General features: G+C 46.1%; 1 protein-coding gene across 4 annotated transcripts in view; it reads left to right on the top strand.

Moving 5' to 3' along the window:
* The first annotated feature begins 5,560 nt into the window (after positions 1-5,560).
* LOC121534918 (anion exchange protein 2-like) overlaps positions 5,561-19,647 on the top strand; it is a 54,494-nt gene continuing 40,407 nt past the window's right edge. For all 4 annotated transcript variants that reach the window (XM_045206209.1, XM_045206210.1, XM_041841539.2 and 1 more), the window contains exon 1: positions 5,561-5,655. The gene's annotated coding sequence lies outside the window, so the exon portion shown is untranslated. The remainder of the gene's footprint in view (positions 5,656-19,647) is intronic.

Genomic DNA, 19,647 nt, shown 5'->3' with positions numbered 1-19,647 from the left:
AGTCCAGGGCCAGATGCGACCATGGTCGCCGGGGAATAGGAAGGGGGTGAAGTAGTCCAGAGCTGGGCCGATTGGTACTCTTATTCTGCGCACACACTGGACAGGCAGCAACAAAACCCCGAGTATCCTCGGCCATGGCAGGCCACCAAAAACGTCTGCGAAGAAACGCCATTGTCCGAGCCACGCCAGGGTGACAAGCCATCTTGCTGGCGTGGGACCATTTGAGGACAGCAGGACGAACCGACTCAGGCACAAACAACCGACCGGGTGGACCGTTACCGGGACCGGGCTGAGTCCGAAGGGCCGCCAGCACCTCCTCCTCAATCTTCCACATAACTGCTCCCACGACGCAGTTCCGGGGGAGAATTGTCTCGGTCTTGGACCCACTCTCCTCCGTCTTGGAGAACATCCGGGACAAGGCGTCCGCCTTGCCGTTCTTAGATCCAGGTCGGAACGTCAGGGAAAACTTGAATCGTCCGAAAAACAACGCCCACCTGGCCTGACGGGAGTTGAGACGTTTAGCCGATTGCACGTAAGCAAGATTCTTGTGGTCAGTCCAGACAATAAATGGTTGCTCCGCCCCCTCCAACCAGTGGCGCCACTCCTCCAAGGCAAGTTTCACCGCGAGAAGCTCCCGGTTACCCACATCGTAATTCCTCTCCGCAGGCGAAAGGCGACGAGAGTAGTAGGCGCAGGGATGGAGTTTACTGTCCGTGGAGCATCGCTGCGACAGGATGGCGCCAACTCCCACATCAGACGCGTCCACTTCAACGACCGAACTGACGGGCCGTGTCCGGTTGAGAGAGAATCGGTGCGTTGGTGAATCGCCTCTTCAAATCCAGAAACGCTCGATCCGCCTCCGGATTCCACTTGAAGGTCCTGATACTGGAAGTCAAGGCAGTTAACGGAGCGGCCACACGGCTGTAATCCCGGATGAATCTGCGGTAGAAATTCGCAAACCCCAAAAATCTCTGGAGCTGCAATCTCGTACCGGGCTGGGCCCATTCCAGAACCGCTCTAACCTTCTCCTGGTCCATCCTAATCTCTCCCCTGGAGATGATGTACCCGAGAAAGGATGTCGTGTGGGCGTGAAACTCGCACTTCTCGGCCTTCACGAACAGGCGATTCTCCAACAATCGCTGCAGAACCTGCCGGACATGCTGGACGTGGTCGGAAGGTTCCTTCGAGAAGATCAGAATGTCATCCAGGTAAACAAACACAAAGAGACCGATCATATCTCTCAGGACGTCGTTCACCATACTCTGGAATACCGCTGGAGCATTGGTCAGTCCAAACGGCATCACCTGATACTCGAAGTGACCCATCGGTGTATTGAAACCCGTCAACCACTCGTCCCCCTCTCTGATCCGGACCATGTGATACGCATTGCGTAGGTCTAGCTTGGTGAACACCGTAGCACCCTGTAAGGAGTCGAAGGCAGAACTCATCAAGGGCAGGGGATACTTGTTCTTGACCGTGATGTCATTCAACCCCCGATAATCAATACACGGTCGAAGAGAGCCATCCTTCTTACCCACAAAGAAGAATCCTGCCCCCCAGGGGTGATGACGAGGGACGAACGAGACCAGCAGCTAGGGACTCCTTGATGTAGGTCTCCAAAGCCTCACGTTCAGGTCGGGAGATACTGTATAACCTTCCCTTGGGGTAGACAGCTCCAGGGAACAGGTTGATGGCACAATCATATGGTCGGTGGGGAGGGAGTGACAGAGCCTTCTGCTTACTGAAAACTTCCCCCAAATCGTGATATGTCTCGGGAACCAGGGACAAATCTGGGGGTTTAGCCTCAATCACCTGACTGGGAACCGAATGGGGGCAGGCAGTCTTGAGACAGTTAGCATGACAATCAAGGCTCCAACTCGTTACCTTGCCCGTCACCCAATCGAACGTGGGATTGTGTTCCTTCAGCCAGGGGTATCCAAGGACCAGAGGAACATGGGAAGACGGCAGAATGAAGAATGAAATCATCTCAGAATGATTCCCCGACAACCGCATCTTAACCGGTTCAGTCCTCATCGTGATACGTGCCAGACTACTGCCGTTCAGAGTGGTCGCTTCAATGGCTTCCGGCAATTGCTCCTTGGAAAGCCCCAGCTGTTCCACCAACTCGGCATCAAGAAAGCTTCCACCGGCACCTGAATCGATAAAAGCGTTAATCGCTAAGCTCTGATTCCTGTTCACAAGGGTAGCCGGGAAGCGGGGTCTGACAGAGGTACTGAGAGGTTGAAACTGGCTCGCTAAAAGTCCTCCCAACTTTAGCGAGCCGGGCAGTTTGACGACCGCCGGGGAACAAGTGGAGATGTAATGTCCCGAGCTACCACAGTAGAGGCAGCAGTTGGTCTTACGTCTATGTTGACGCTCCTCCTTGGTTAACCCGTGCCGCCCCACTTGCATGGGTTCAGAATTGGGAGAGAGGACCTCTCCACTAATCCTTTGTGGTGGAGAATGATCGACGTGTTCTGGTCCACCACCCGACCCGACTGGGAACTGAGAAGCTGATCGATTGGACGGACCCCATTGCTTCTCCCTCCTTCGCTCTCGGACTCGATTATCCACCCGAATAGACAAGGCTACCAAGCTGTCCAGGTCACTAGGCTCCGGATAGGAGATCAACTCATCCTTGAGCTGCTCCGACAGACCCTGGTAAAAGGCCGCTTGCAGAGACTCCTCGTTCCACCCACTCTCCACAGCCAACGTCTTGAACTCGATCACGAAGTCGGCCACGCTGCGAGTTCCTTGGTGAAGCGAAAACAGGCGCCTAGCTGCGTCCCTCCCTCGGACGGAATGGTCGAAGAGCTTCCTCATCTCGGCCGTGAACCCCTGGTATGAAGCCATGCAGGGGTCTTGTCGTTCCCAAACGGCTGAAGCCCACTCCAGCGCTCGACCACGCAGCAACGCAATCACAAAGGCTATCCTAGCCTTGTCTGTGGCATAAGAGTAGGGCTGTAGATCGAACACTAATCCACACTGCATAAGGAAGGAACGGCATCTTCCCAGCTCCCCCTCATATTTATCCGGCGTCGGAACCTTGGGCTCACGGAAGGACACAGCTCCAGAAGCGGCAGGCGAGATGGGTGAAACCGGTAGTGGATCCTCCACCGGAAACTTGCGTTGGTTCTGGACCTCCGTCAGACCGGTAGAAAGGTTCGAACTGACAACGCGATCTCCTGTAGTACCGTGCTATGATGGCCCAACATCTTCTCCTGATGGGTAATGGCATGGCGAACAGAGTCCAGGTCCGCTGGGTTCATTACTGGCCGGATCGTTCTGTCACGAGTTGCTAAGCCAGAACCCAGAAGCAGACCAGGACAAGGTAAGTTGAAACGAAGGTGAGTGTTTATTACAAATTCAAGAGTGATGCTGAATAATCCAGGGAACAGAGCGGGCGGCGTTGATTAGTTGTTGGGGGTGCAGTGGTTGATCCCATCCTGGGTCGGCAGCCGCCGACCACCAGGCAGAGGTTGGATGAAGGTTCCGGACGGGTGACTGCAGATGGAACAAAACGGGGTAAGTAAGCAACAAACCAACAAGGTGCAAAAACAACAAAACTAACGCTAGGCTCTAAGACTGATACTCTGGTAAACCTACTGTTCATGGCTAACGATCCGGCAGGGAATGGATGTTAGGCCAGAGCCTAAGAAGGGTGATGATCAGGACCAGGTGTGCAGATTGCTGATGGGATGCAGGTGCGGAAATCAAGAGAGCTCCCCGGAGCGTTCCCGAACCCTCGGGAAACTGGAGATCACGAACAGAAAAACTAGTCACCAGACAGGACCCGACTCAGACTGCCGGGATCGTTACAGGTATGGGTATGCTTGACAATGGCAAATACTGGGGAGTTTCAGGATTAAAATAAATGTGATGGAGCTAAGCACAGGCAAAATCCTAGAGGAAAACCTGCTTCAGTTTGCTTTACACCAGAGACTTGGAGAGGAATTAACCTTTCAATAACCTACAATACAAGGCCAAATCTACACTGGAGTTGCTTGCCAAGAAGACAGTGAATGTTCCTGAATGGCCAAGTTACAGTTTTGACTTAAATCTGCTTGAATATCTATGGCAAGACTTATGATTTATGTCTAGCCATGATCCCCAACATCTTGACAGAGCTTGAAGAATTTTGAAAATAATAATGGGCAAATATTGCACAATCCAGGTGTGCAAATCTCTTGTAGACTTTACCCAAGAAGACTCACAGCTGTATTTGATGCCAAAGGTGTTTCTAACATGGATTGACTCAGGGAGCTGAATAGTTCTGCAACGATTATTTTAGCTATTACATTTTTATAGATCATTAAAAATACTTTTGCAAGGCACTGTATATGGTATGATCTGTGAGGACAGCAGTGTTACCGATCAATGAAAAAATAGGCCTGTCATATGTGAGTTGACATCTCATGTCAATGTCATACTGAGTCAAGTCAAGTCAGATCTATCTAAAGTGCATTTATTTAAAGTGTTGGGTCACAACACACTTATCATAATTTAAAAGGAATCAAACTGATGTTTTATAGCTAGGTGTTCGATTTTCCTGGATGTCATCCTTTTTAGTGACCTATTGTTTCTTGTGTGTAATAATTGTTTTAAACAATTGCTGACTCACCTGGTATAACATTTGAATACATTAATGTTTGAATGTTGTTTAACCTCTAATCAATAGTTTTTACTATTTCAAATAACTTATTTTTCACTGTACACATAGCCTTTATGCTTCTCAATCTGGTTTCTAGTGGGATAAAATCGGGATCTACAATCCATATATAACCTTGTCCGCATTTTCAAAACATGTAGGTCATTATCATATTATGAATAGCGGCTGTAGACAGTGTGTGTATGCAAATGTATTTCGGCATGTGTCACTGTGTCATGTTTCACACTGTGTTTAACATTGAGTGAGTCTGTGTGTGTGAGTGTGTGTCCCTTATTGTCGAGTCATCTCCCATGGTCACATGCTTGTCAGAGGGCTAGAGGAGAAAACCTAATCGAGGGGGGTTGGATGTTGGGGGAGGGTTTGAAACATTAGTTGGTACTCAATGGTTGCGAGTGTAGGGCGAGTGTGCGTTTGTTAGGGCGAGTGTGTGCGTGCCGTGTTTAGTGACGCAGGTCCCGTGTAGCTCAGTTGGTAGAGCATGGCGTTTGCAACGCCAGGGTTGTGGGTTCGATTCCCACGGGGGGCCAGTATGAAAATGTATGTAGTCACTAACTATAAGTTGCTCTGGACAAGAGCGTCTGCTAAATGACTAAAATGTAAAATGTGTGTCAGGGGGAGTGCAGAGCCAAGACAGGAATACAGCACTAACCACAGTCTCCCTCACTCTCTTTTGCTCTGCCTCTCTCTTCATCCCTTATACACACGCTCCCTCCCTATCTCTCTCCCTCACTCCCTCCCTCCCTCCCTCTCTCCCTCTCTCTCTCTCTCTCTCGCTCTCGCTCTCTCTCTCTCTCTCTCTCTCTCTCTCTCTCTCTCTCTCTCTCTCTCTCTCTTCTCTCTCTCTCACACACACACACAAACACATGCACACACTCCCTCTTCTCGGTGTTCTCTCCCTCTCCCTGCCTTTCTGAATTCAGTGGGTTTTGACTCTGTCACTACGATGTTTGCTGTTGCTGGAAGCTCTCTGCAGTGAGCACACTGAGGTAAGCTCTGTCACTCTCTCTCACACACACACACACACACACACACAAACACACACACTCTCACTCTGTTTGTGGCAGTGGGGTTCGTTGTCTCCAGTCACCTTGGTCACGTCGTCCGCTGCGAGCTCATAGACTGCTCAGACTTTACTCACTTTATACTGTTTGTCTTTTGAAGTGTTGTACATTATACAGCAGCACTGTGATGTTGACTAGCGTGGGATTCGCACCAGCTATGCTCATTGTTATGCTGCGGCTGAGACTCCTTGCTGTAGGCCTACTTACACTTACTGGGAGAGTTGCTGGGATAAGAGCATCCATTGGATAAGAGCAACCATTGGATAAGAGCATCCATTGGATAAGAGCATTCAATTAATTGATTTAAAAGTATGTGTTGCCTCTTTTAGTTCCCCTCCCTTAAACTCTGCAGTCTTTCTCAGTTTGGGTTTCGGTGTCCCTTGTGAAGAAAAAATATCCTCTCTCCTTTGTAACTGGAAGCCTCTAATAAGCGGTTGTAATGTTATTACGTCACATAGCGAGACACAGAGGTTTTGTTAGAGTTTGTCTTGCCGCTGTGTGTGCAAGCGCGTGTGAGGAAGTGGGGGTTGTGGATTCCTATCTGTTGAGTGAAGTGAAAACAGAAGAAAAACGGCAGGTGTTTTTTATGACTGTTTCCTGTTGGACGGTAAAACCTATTTCTCTCCATTTTGTGCCTATGAGCACTAGCTGAGTAACTTGAGTCTGCGTCACTAATCAGTCAGTAGGTCACTAGGTGTTGACCTTACAGCTGTAAACACAAAACATGTACCGAAGGGGGCAATGAAAAATCCTGTTGTTCTTTTGCAGCTTTCAATATGTGCTAATCTCTCAATGTAGTATTTGCCTTGCGAGGCACTACCTTTCTTTTCAGTACATTTTCCCCCCATCCCTCTATTTTTCTCTCTTTCTTTGAGAGGAGAGGAATGATAAGGTATTGAGTTACAGATGGTATCTAACTCATGACATCCACTATTTTGGAGAGATCAATGTTACCGCTTTGTGAAGCCACATTGTATCTTACTTCAGCAAAGGGAAATCCTTATGAATGATAATGACCAGTCAACTGATCATCATTATTAGCTTATTTTCCTTTTGTCTAGTCTATGGAGTGTCTACACTAGCCTCTAATCTTTGGAGACCAACCTCTTATCTCACAAGGTTAATCTTGCCGTTATAGAATATGCTTAAACTTAGATACTTTTGACCTAGGCCCGTATTGTCAAAGCAACTCAGTGCTGATCTAGGATCAGGTCCTCTGTCCATATAATCATGATCTAAAAAGCTAACTCCTACTCTGAGACACTTTAAGAATACGGGCCTAAGTCACACAAAAAATCTAATTTTAAGCATATTCTATAACTGCAAGATGTACTTTATACGGGCCCTGATAAAGATCCATCTTGGATAGAAACGTTGTTGCAAAATTGGTGGTAGAGGAGTAGCCCATGGGTCTTAATGTCTCTTTACCTTATCATGCCAATTTGTTTACCTTGGCATGTCTAGTGTCTTGCTGCTCTCGTGGGTTCCCAATATACAAAAAGAAGACTGCACTGCATAACCATAATAATACAACCTTGGCGCTTCTAGCTAGCCACTTTGCCAGTAGGCATGAAAAAATGTACTTCTCCAGCCACTGTTCAGTACTGGATGTATGCAGCTGGTGCAGTCACTGGCTGTTCAAGTGGCATAAGTGGCTCATGATGTTTCTGCATTCTTTCCATCACTGAGTGCTCAGCCAAGTTGAAAGTCAACGGAGGGGCATAGCAACTACAGCACTGTACGTGTGTGTTCGCACCTGCTTATGTTTTTGGCCCGAGGCATGGCATGTTCACACCGATTGTGTGTCCCAAACAGCCCCCTCTTCCCTATATAGTGCACTACTTTTGACCAGGGCCCAATGGGTGCCAAGTGAATCTAGAGGGCAGGCCAGGCCGGTCAGCTAGCTCTGATCAACTTTGACCAAACTAGGCATTGTCAATTACCCAAGATGGCGGGAATGACGTGTACTGCAGACCTTATGAGGTTATGACCTTTTTTCCACATGCACTAGTGGTTGCAGATGCTATTGAAAACTCTATTTTGATAGGACAGGGATGGGAAATGGTGTAGACCAGGGAAACACTTTGAATGAACGAAATGAAATGAATGGAGAAAGCCCCAAGATACTTTCTGAGAGTGGTTCTTATCTGCAAACATCAAAGCAGTTGTGCTTTTCAATCCATTGAAGGAAATGTTGCGTGTCTTTGTTGCACCTATATTTAGGTCATTTTACATCAGGGCTCACAATCCGATAGTCTGCCCCAGAGTGCATGAATATCAGATGTGGTTTGCTGCTGAGTCACTGTCCTCTGTTACCTTGAGTCATACCGGTAAACGAGAGGAGCTGGGGAGACGAAAGCAAAAAACGATTATTTTGCAGTTTTCCATTTCCACTTCTCTGATGTGGCCTACTCAGGTGTCATACATACTGAAATAGATACGTATATATATATATATATATATATATATATATATATAAAAATAAATATACATATACATTTATATTGTGGCAGACCAGGGGGTTTGGTCAAGAAGTTTACACAGATCAGACACGGACAGAATTGTATTAGCTCGGTTTCAAGGGTGTTTATTTAAATAATAAACAATGAGAAAAGAATTGGTCTCCTCCAGGAGAGTTCCTCTGGGATACCGTCTTCTGGGCTCCTCCAGGTGAGTTCCTCTGGGATACCGTCTTCTGGGCTCCGGGGTCTTGTAGGGATCAAAACCGAGCTCCCTCCGTTATCTCTGGTACTGAGCACGACTGAAAGGGAGTAACCTCTCTTCCCCAGTCCCCCTTCTGGCAGCTTTATGGGACTCGTCCAGCTGGTGAGCAATCAGCCTCTTGATTACTCACCAACCACAATCAGCCCCAATTAGTGATGTAGACTTCGTCTGTCACCAGGCCTCGACGAGTCTCCCGCTGGTGCCTAACCTGCTGTACGCCACAATATATATATATATATATATATATATATATATATATATATATATATATATCAGTGCCTTCGGAAAGTATTCAGACCCCTTGACTTTTCCACATTTTGTTACATTAAAGCCTTATTCTAAAACTGACTAAATTGTATTTTTTCCTCATCAATCTACACACAATACCCCATAATGACAAAGCCATTTTTTTTTTTTTGATGTTTGCAAAAAAAAAGAAAACAAAAAGGAAATAGTACATTTACATAAGTACTCAGGCCCTTTACTCAATACTTTGTTGAAGCACCTTTGGCAGTGCTTACAGCATTGAGTCTTCTTAAGCATGACTCTACGAGCTTGGTGTTACGTTCCCCAGTTTCTATGTTGTGGTTTGTGTATTTTCATGTAGGTATTTCAGGAAATGGGTTCCTGAAATTCCCCAACAAGCAGCTGATTGAGTTGAAAAACATTGATGATTGGAGAGCTGACACTGCGCCCTCATCAGGACGCAGCTGTCTCCAATTTACCAACTCCTCCTGAAGCTATATAAGCCCCAGTTGCTCAGAAAAGGAAAGAGGGGAACCAGAATTGCTGAGAGTTATAGCATGTTGGTTGTTGCTAAGACATTTGGTATGTACTGTGTAGTTGTTGCTGTGAGAGCTGATTGAAATGTTTTGTGTTAGTTTGTTGCTCAGAGAGTATCTTTAATGTCCTGAGTTAGTTTTTTTTCTCAGGTTTTGTTGTGAACCAGTTTGTATTATTCTGTTTCATTTGTTCCCAAGGGGGGAAGGGGAAGGCACCTAGGGAGTGCTTAGGCAAGAGGCCCGCGGGCATACATTACCCGTAGAAGTTGACTGTCTATGCACACTAGGAAAGACCTGGGCGGACCATCCCTTGTATTTTGGTTAGTGCACCAGGTGGTGCTAGTTAAGTAAGTAGTGGGTAGGCAGGTAAGGTAGGAGAGGGGGCTTTGATATTTACTTTCTTTGCTTTGGTTCCGTCCAGCCCCTTTTCCCCAAACTTACCGTGCGAAGGAATAAATTCCCTGTTAACGGTATTCTCTGCCTTTTGTCATCCTTACTCACACCTACAGTCCCATACCTCTTTCACACCACGGAGAGTTGAGTTGTAGCAGGGTGTTGCGTTCCCTCTTCCGAGAGGCGTGCATAACACTTGGCACACCTGTATTTGGGGAGTTTCTCTCATTATTCTCTGCAGATCCTCTCAAGCTCTGCCAGGTTGGATGGGGAGCGTTGATGCACAGCTATTTTCAGGTCTCTCCAGAGATGTTCGATCGGGTTCAAGTCCGGGCTCTGGCTGGGCCACTCAAGGACATCCAGAGACTTGTCCCGAAGTCACTTGTGCGTTGTCTTGGCTGTGTGCTTAGGGTCGTTGTTCTGTTGGAAGGTGAACCTTCGCCCCAGTCTGAGGTCCTGAGCACTCTGGAGCAGGTTTTCATCAAGGATCTCTCTGTACTTTGCTCCATTCTTCTTTGCCTCGATCCTGACTAGTCTCCAAGTCCCTGCCGCTGAAAAACATCCCCACAGCATGTTTGCTGCCATCACCATGCTTCACCGTAGGGATTGTGCCAGGTTTCCTCCAGACGTGACGCTTGGCATTCAGGCCAAAGAGTTCAATCTTGGTTTCATCAGACCAGAGAATCTTGTTTCTCATGGTCTGAGAGTCTTTAGGTGCCTTTTGGCAAACTCCAAGAGGGCTGTCATGTGCCTTTTACTGAGGATTGGCTTCCGTCTGGCCACTCTACTATAAAGGCCTGATTGGTGGAATGCTGCAGAGATGGTAGTCCTTCTGGAAGGTTCTCCCATCTCCACAGAGGAACTCTAGAGATCTGTCAGAGTGACGATCGGGTTCTTGGTCACCTCCCTGACCAAGGCCCTTCTCCCCCGCCTGCTCAGTTTGGCCGGGAGGACAGCTTTAGGAAGAGTCTTGGTGGTTCCAAACTTCTTCCATTTAAGAATGATGGAGGCCACTGTGTTCTTCGGGACCTTCAATGCTGCAGAATATTTTTGGTACCCTTCCCCAGATCTCTGCCTCGACACAATCCTGTCTCTGAGTTCTACGGACCATTCCTTCAACCTTATGGCTTGGTTTTTGCTCTGACATGACCTGTCAACTGTGGGACCTTATATAGACAGGTGTGTGCCTTCCCAAATCATGTCCAATCAATTGAATTTACCACAGGTGGACTCCAATCAAGTTGTAGAAACATCTCAAGGACAATCAATGGAAACAGGATGAACCTGAGCTCAATTTCGAGTCTCATAGCAAAGGGTCTGAATACTTATGTAAATAAGGTATTTCTGTTTTTAAATTTTAATAATTCTGCTAAAATGGACCGGTGGAAATCTGTCCTTTGGTCTGATGAGTCCAAATTTGAGATTTTTGGTTCCAACCGCTGTGTCTTTATGAGATGCAGAGTAGGTGAACGGATGATATCCGCATGTGTGGTTCCCACCGTGAAGTATGGAGGAGGAGGAGTGATTGTGTGAGGGTGCTTTGCTGGTGACACTGTCTGTGATTAATTTAGAATTCAAGGCACACTTAACCAGCATGGCTACCACAGCATTCTGCAGCGATACACCATCTGGTTTGCGCTTAGAGGGACTATCATTTGTTTTTCAACAGGACAATTACCCAACACACCTCCAAGCTGTGTAAGGGTGACCTGGCCTCCACAATCCCCCGACCTCAACCCAATTGAGATGGTTTGGGATGAGTTGGACCGCAGAGTGAAGGAAAACAAGTGATCGGCATATGTGGGAACTCCTTCAAGACTGTTGGAAAAGCATTCCAGGTGAAGCTGGTTGAGAGAATGCCAAGAGTGTGCAAAGCTGTCATCAAGGCAAAGGGTGGCTACTAAAATGAAAAATATATTTTGATTTGTTTAACGCTTTTTGGGTTACTACGTGATTCCATATGTGTTATTTTATAGTTCTGATGTCTTCACTATTATTCTACAATGAATGAGTAGGTGTCCAAACTTGACTGGTACTGTATATATGGAAGTTGAATATATAATTTGATGAAATAGCTGATGTTCACAAATAAGAAGGCGGTTCGCATACAACAATAGACGAAATTCCCAAAATATTATTTATTTTCTTTCATTTTTTGGGGTTGAGTTTTGTCAATTTTTGTATTCGAATCACCCATTATTTATTTTTTTACTGCATTATTAATTGGTTGTATATCAGTAAAAGCACTAATGAATTGTTAGGTCTACTTTTACTTGTTACTTCTGTGAACTTTCATTATCCTCCCTCCTTATGAGTGAGAGAAATTAGAAAATATCTTAGATATCTGGGGTTTTGGTAGCGGAATTACAAGGTACAAGGCAATGTTTCTTAAACTTACAGAAGGCAAATCATTGATCCAAACAAAATATAATTGTTGTTGATATTAGTTGGCATGGGTCTTAACTTCAACATTATTATGTTTTATGTATATCTAATACCTTTTAAGACTATTTATGGTAAATGTTGTCCAAGACCCCTTTTCCATCTGTTTCACCAGAAATCAAAGCCTTTGCTTATTCCCAATTTTTAGAATGGAAAATGGTTGAAAAATGTATATATGCCTTAATTTCTCTAAAATATAGCTAGACTCTAAGCTTTCATTTGACACCCAATTTGACATGCTCCTATGAACTCCACGTTTGTGCTCATGGATCCTTTTAGATGGAAATGCCCTTAAGTGCAACGGTACCTGCTTTCTTCAAGCTGATATAAGAGAAATAGGAAAACGTGCTTTCTCATTGTGGTTCTGAGACATAAAATATGTTATTCTATTCTCATAAATTGCTGTAGTTTTGTGGCTGATTTAGGTTCACATGCATTTTCTATGTTTCATATATGGGCTTCATAAGATAAATGTATTGTCATTTCCCTATATGGGTCTTTCTTTTCTGTGAAGATGGACATACAGCCTTGTATTTCTTACACTATGATCATACCAGGGCCCGTATTCATAAAGCCTCTCAGAGTAGGAGTGCTGATCTAGGATTAGTTTAGCCTTTTAGATCATAATGAATAAGATTACATGGACAGGGGGGACCTGAGGGCACGACAACACCTTTTCCCTCTCAGGAGACTGAAAATATTTGGCATGGGTCCCCAGATCCTTAAAAAGTTATACAGCTGCACCATTGAGAGCATCCTGACCGGTTGCATCACTGCCTGGTATGGCAACTGCTCGCCATCTGACCGTAAGACGCTACAGAGGGTAATGCGTACGGCCCAGGTTATCACTGGGGCCAAGCTTCCTGCCATCCAGGACATATATACTAGGGCCAAAATATTGTCAAAGTCTCCAGTCACCCAAGTCATAGAATGTTCTCTCCGCTACCGCACGGCACGCGGTACCGGAGCGCCAAGTCTAGGTCCAAAAGGCTCCTTAACAGCTTCTACCCCTAAGCCATATGTCTGCTGAACAATTAATAAAATGGTGTTACGAACCCCGTGGCTCTAAACGTCTAGGGTGGATGGACATGAGACCCGTAACATAAATTATGCAAATTATAAGTGTGACCTGGAACAGTGAGAACAAAAATGACACAACAACCGTGAACTACCGTCAAACATAAATGGTTTATTACTAAACACACGGTAAAGGTTTGGGAAAAAGGGCTGAGCAGGACCCAAGAAATGAAACAATAGTGTAAAACCCCCTAAACTGATCTAGCCTGCCTGAAGAACCGCTAGGCTACTGCTAGTCATACAAAAATACAGTGGGTGGTCCGCTCAGGTCTAACTGGTGTTTATAGACAGATTTCTTCCTACGGGTAATGTACGCCCAAGGGCAACTAGCTTAAACTCCCCTTTTCCCAGAAACACACAAAGCTACCAAACAGGGTAATCAGCAACAAAGTAAGTACACAATACACAGGACACCACAGTATCCACACTCACATAAAGAAATGGCTTCTAACAAAGTTACCAATAGGGTAACCAACAACTTAGTGAGTACACAACACACAGGACACCACCGTGTCCATACTCACATATGGCAAAAAGTCTCTCTCTCTCAACAAACACAAGTCACTGGTTTTATATAATGGGATGTGTGATTGAACAAACGAGTAACAGGTGGTGCAATGCACAGGAATGTTCCCTGATTGGTCCAATCAGCAGACACCTCAACGACCACCAATCAGGAACATACAGGACACCTGTGATTAGGGCAGAAGGAGAGAAACACACAAAAACACAGGATACCTGTATCCGTAACACTCCCACCCTTAAAAGAGCAAACCACAATGGTTTGCGACACACGTACTATCACAACCCCCAAATTCACAAATCATCCTACCGGGATAACAAAAAAAAAACCTAGATCATTACACACGAGACAAAGCATCTGCCAACACATTATCTAACCCCTTTTTGTGGCGGATCTCCAAATTATAATTTTGCACGACAAGTGCCCAACGCATAAGGCGTTGGTTCTGGTTGTACATCCGGTGGAGAAAAACTAAGGGGTTATGGTCAGTATACACTACCACTGGTAATGCACTGGAACCAACATAAACTTCAAAGTACTGCAGAGCTAACAACAAAGCTAGAGCTTCTTGTTCAATGGTGGAATAGTTTGTCTGACATTTGTTAAATTTCCGTGAAAAATAACAGACAGGATGGTCCACTCCACTCTGGTCTTGCTGCAGTAGAACAGCACCAGCACCTCTGGCACTTGCATCTACCTCCAGTTTAAACGGCCGCTCAAAATCTGGGCGCAGCAAGAACAGGAGTACTACACAAGAGTGCTTTAGCAGTGTTGAAAGCAGTACAACAATCTTCAGACCATACAAATTTTCTCGCCGGACTGAGCAAATCCGTTAATGGAGCAACTACCGCAGAGAAATTTTTACAGAAACTACGGTAGTAGCCAACCATCCCTAAAAAACGGCGTAGCTCTCTTCTGGTGGTAGGTGCGGGAAATGCGTTTATAGCTGAGACCTTGGCATCTACAGGGCGCACCTGACCATGGCCGACCTGTTTACCAAGATAAGTAACAGTAGCCTTCCCAAACTCGCACTTTGCTAAGTTCAGGGTTAGAGAAGCGGTTGCTAGACGTTCACACACTACCCTTAGAGTGTTAACATGATCAGACCACTCAGTTGAATAAATGACCAGATCATCAAGGTAAGCACTACAATTAGGAACTCCAGCCAATACTGTGTTAACCAGGCGTTGGAAAGTGGCTGGTGCGTTCCGCATCCCAAATGCCATGACAGCATATTGTAGGAAGTGATCTGGGGTCACAAATGCAGAGATGTCGGAGGCACGTGGGGTTAACGGCACCTGCCAGTAACCTTTAGAAGATCTAATTTGGTTACATAAGTAGCAGCACCAACAGTATCAATACAGTCATCCAGTCTGGGTAACGGGAACGAGTCGGGCACTGTGACCGCATTGACTTTCCGATAGTCCGTACATAATCTGGATGTCCCATCAGGTTTAGGAACCAGAATGCACGGAGAACTCCAAGGACTTGAACTTGGCATAGCCAGGTTATTCTCCAGCAAATAACCGACCTCACCCCTCATTATCTTTCTCTTAGCGACGTTGACACGATAAGGATGTTGCTTGATAGGTGCAGCGTTTCCAACATTAATGTCATGTTCTAACACATTTGTACATGTAGGAACATCATTAAAAAGACATGGAAAGCTGTGTAATAGTCTCACAATATCATCTGACTGTCTGTCCGTTAAATGAATCAGGCTTGACGGGAGAGACAGCAGCATCTCTGAATTGGGCAATCTAGCACACTGCTGCTGAGTATTGCGCAACTCCAAACCATCTCCGTCCACATCATTAACATGACCTCCCACTACAGCCGTAGCAGCAACAGAGACAGCCGACTCGGCCAGTTTCTCTGGACTGTCTACCTGAGTAACGGGTCTGTTGTGGTATGTCTTCAACATGTTAACGTGGCACACACGAGATTGGCGTTTTCTATCAGGAGTCTGTATCACATAGTCAGTTTCAGTTAGTTTCTTTTCAATGACATAAGGACCAGCGAAACGTGCTGACAATGACGCTCCTGGCACAGGCAACAACACAAGAACTCGGTCACCTGGCTGCAGTGAACGAGAAACAGCCTGTGTGTCATAGTGTCGTTTCATCCGTTTCTGTGAGGAAGACAGCGCTTCCTTTGCTAGAGCACAGGCAGCATGTAGGCGCTCACGAAAGCGACTAACGTAGTCCAACACATTTTCTTTCACACACAACTCTTGTGACAAAAACTGATCCTTAAGGACTTTCATAGGTCCTCTCATGGTGTGTCCAAACACCAGTTCAGCTGGGCTGAACCCTAGGGATTCCTGTACTGTCTCACGGACAGCAAACAACACTAGAGGAACTCCCTCATCCCAATCTTTCTCAGATTCCAAACAATATTTACGGAGCATAGACTTCAGGGTCTGATGCCAACGCTTCAAGCGCACCCTGAGACTCTGGGTGATATGCGCTTGACACACGGTGTGTAACTGACAAGGATTTTAACACTTGTTTGAAAAGTTTAGAAAGGAAATTCGTACCCTGATCAGTTTGTATCACCTTAGGTAATCCAAAAGTTGAGAAGAATTTGATCAACGCTTTACTCACCACCGGAGCAGTAATCCTTCGCAGAGGAATGGCCTCTGGGTACCTGGTGGCCACACACATAATTGTCAACATAAACTGGTTACCAGATTTTGTTTTTGGTAATGGTCCAACACAATCAACCATCACATGTTCGAATGGTTCACCTATGGCCGGTATGGGACAAAGAGGCGCGGGGAAATAACCTGGTTCGGTTTCCCAACTACTTGACAGGTGTGGCAAGTCCGACAGAACTGAGCCACATCTTGTTTTAAACCAGGCCAAAAGAAATGTCGCAAAACACGATCATAAGTCTTGGTGACTCCCAGATGTCCGGACCACTGGTGATCATGAGCGAGGGATAAAACATTTTGTCGAAAGGCTGTAGGAATCACTATTTGGTAAACAGCATTCCAATCTCCGCCAGCGTCAACATGGGATGTCCATTTACGCATGAGGAGATTACCATCAATGAAGTATGCCATGTTTTTCTTCTTTAGCTCGTCTTTTGAGACAACACTAGAAAAACATTTAGCCAGGCTAATGTCAACCTGTTGGTTAGCGATCAGCTGCTCACGAGTAACTGGTAACTGGATTGCCTCAGCAACAAGTTCCACATCCTTCTTCCTTTCTCTGGGCTGTTGGTCAGACTGCACCAGCTTACCAGAGGTAGCACCCGAACTATCCTCTGGGTCACACTCTCTGAATAGAATCGTGTCTGACAAATCTACCACTTCACCCACTTGTCGTGCTTGAGCACGTGTGACAGCACAAGCGGGGAACACATCTGGATAACCCTGTGCCAGCTCCTCGGAGAGAGACTGGTCACTTTTATCCAATACCTCCAATATGGGTATTACCTTTCCTCCGGCAATATCGTTGCCCATTATAAAGGTCACCCCTTTTACTGGCAACATCGGACGTACGCCAACTCTGAACAATCCACTGACTAACTCAGAGTGTACGTTCACAAAGTGCAATGGCACTGGGACGAAACCCATTTCAATTCCTTGTACTAACACACTGGAACCACAATATGTATTATTAGACAAGGGCAACACATCAGCTAGTATGAACGACTGCGCCCGCACCAGTATCTCTGAGGATTCTAACTGGACGCTGAGACGCTTCATCATCTGATATAGAAACAAACCCCTCAAAAATGAACGGTTCATAACTGTGATCTGGGACAGGGACTTTCAAACCACATTCACTATGAGGCTTCTGTCTTGATTCCGGCCCTACAACCGTACGAATCAGCCCAACACCCATTGGCGGCCTGGCGTGCTGAGGCATCCCCGGTTTGCGTTTTAGCAGAAAGCAATCATTAACTATATGTCCCACCTTATGACAATAGAAACAGTGACGCACATCTTTTGGGCGTGCTGGATGTACTGCTGGTCGACTAGGATTAAAAGTTAGCAACTCCGCAGCCCGGCTCTCCGTACGAGCCGAAAAACACGCTCTTATGCGTCAACACAAACTCGTCTGCCAATACAGACGCTTCCGACAGTGAGGATACTTTCTGTTCGTTCAGATAAACTACAATGCGTTCCGGTAAACAATTTTTAAACTCTTCTAACAAGATTAACTCCCGTAGAGAGTTAAAATCAGTTACCTTACTAGCACTGTGCCATTTGTCAAACAGATTTCCTTTGTCTCTAGCAAACTCCACATAAGTCTGAGTAGGAGACTTTTTATGAGACCTAAATCTCTGTCGATATGCCTCAGGAACAAGCTCATAGGCACGAAGAACAGTAGCTTTGACCACCTCATAATTCAAACTGTCTTCAAGAGGTAGCGCTGCCAGAACCTCTTGGGCTTTACCTGTTAGCTTACACTGAAGTAATAGGCACCATACCTCGTCGGGCCATTTCAATGCTACCGCTATACGCTCAAACACACTGAAATAGGAATCAACCTCTGACTCCCTAAACACAGGTACCAAGGTGATCTGTCTACTAATATCAAATGTAGCAGACGACACCGCTGGTGAGGCTGGCTCACTAGCAGGCATAGTATGAGCAGAGACTAACCTCGCTGTTTCTGCCTCTAGTTCCATTTTACGCATCTCCAGTTCCATCTTACGCGTCTCCAGTTCTTGATCAAGCCTACGCGTCTCCAGTTCCATCTTACGCGTCTCCTGTTCTGCCTCTAGCTTACGCGTCTCCTGTTCTGCCTCTAGCTTACGCGTCTCCTGTTCTATCTTACGCGTCTCCTGTTCTGCCTCTAGTTCCATTTTACGCATCTCCAGCTTGTCTTGCCTGATGTGTGCCCGCTCTTCCGCCTCCATTTGGAGCCGCGTCGAGCGGACATCGATCCTGGCATCACTGTCAGTCAGTGGGGAGAGTGGGTCATAACGGGGCAATGTGGCTGGAGCCTTAGCCTCGTCCTCAGACACTGATGGGCTTACAGAAACAGCAACCACATCCCCTACAGGAGCAGCAGACTCAGGCGGCGGTAACACAAGCACTCGCTCGTTTAACAATATCGCTAACACTACTTCCCTAACTTCTGCTTTCACTAAACCCCTCGGTATGGGTACAGAAAAGTGGTCAGCCAAAGCCTGTAGATCCACTCTACGGCAATTCTCAAAAACCCCCCACGTAGGGTTTTCCAAAAATGCCTCCAACTCAAAAGTAGCCATTCTACTAGCAACACGAGCCGTCGACTACTGAACACACAAAAAAAAAACAGGTAGTTACAGCTGCCAAGCTCAACACTGAACCAGACACTGACTAATTTACATGAGTATCATGGGATAGATAGGATCCCGGACGAACCCCCACTTTATGTTACGAACCCCGTGGCTCTAAACGTCTAGGGTGGATGGACATGAGACCCGTAACATAAATTATGCAAATTATAAGTGTGACCTGGAACAGTGAGAACAAAAATGACACAACAACCGTGAACTACCGTCAAACATAAATGGTTTATTACTAAACACACGGTAAAGGTTTGGGAAAAAGGGCTGAGCAGGACCCAAGAAATGAAACAATAGTGTAAAACCCCCTAAACTGATCTAGCCTGCCTGAAGAACCGCTAGGCTACTGCTAGTCATACAAAAATACAGTGGGTGGTCCGCTCAGGTCTAACTGGTGTTTATAGACAGATTTCTTCCCTACGGGTAATGTACGCCCAAGGGCAACTAGCTTAAACTCCCCTTTTCCCAGAAACACACAAAGCTACCAAACAGGGTAATCAGCAACAAAGTAAGTACACAATACACAGGACACCACAGTATCCACACTCACATAAAGAAATGGCTTCTAACAAAGTTACCAATAGGGTAACCAACAACTTAGTGAGTACACAACACACAGGACACCACCGTGTCCATACTCACATATGGCAAAAAGTCTCTCTCTCTCAACAAACACAAGTCACTGGT

The sequence above is a fragment of the Coregonus clupeaformis genome, chromosome 21, assembly GCF_020615455.1.
Source record: "Coregonus clupeaformis isolate EN_2021a chromosome 21, ASM2061545v1, whole genome shotgun sequence".
Lineage (NCBI taxonomy): Eukaryota > Metazoa > Chordata > Actinopteri > Salmoniformes > Salmonidae > Coregonus > Coregonus clupeaformis.
This window is presented reverse-complemented; position numbering and strand designations above follow the sequence as displayed.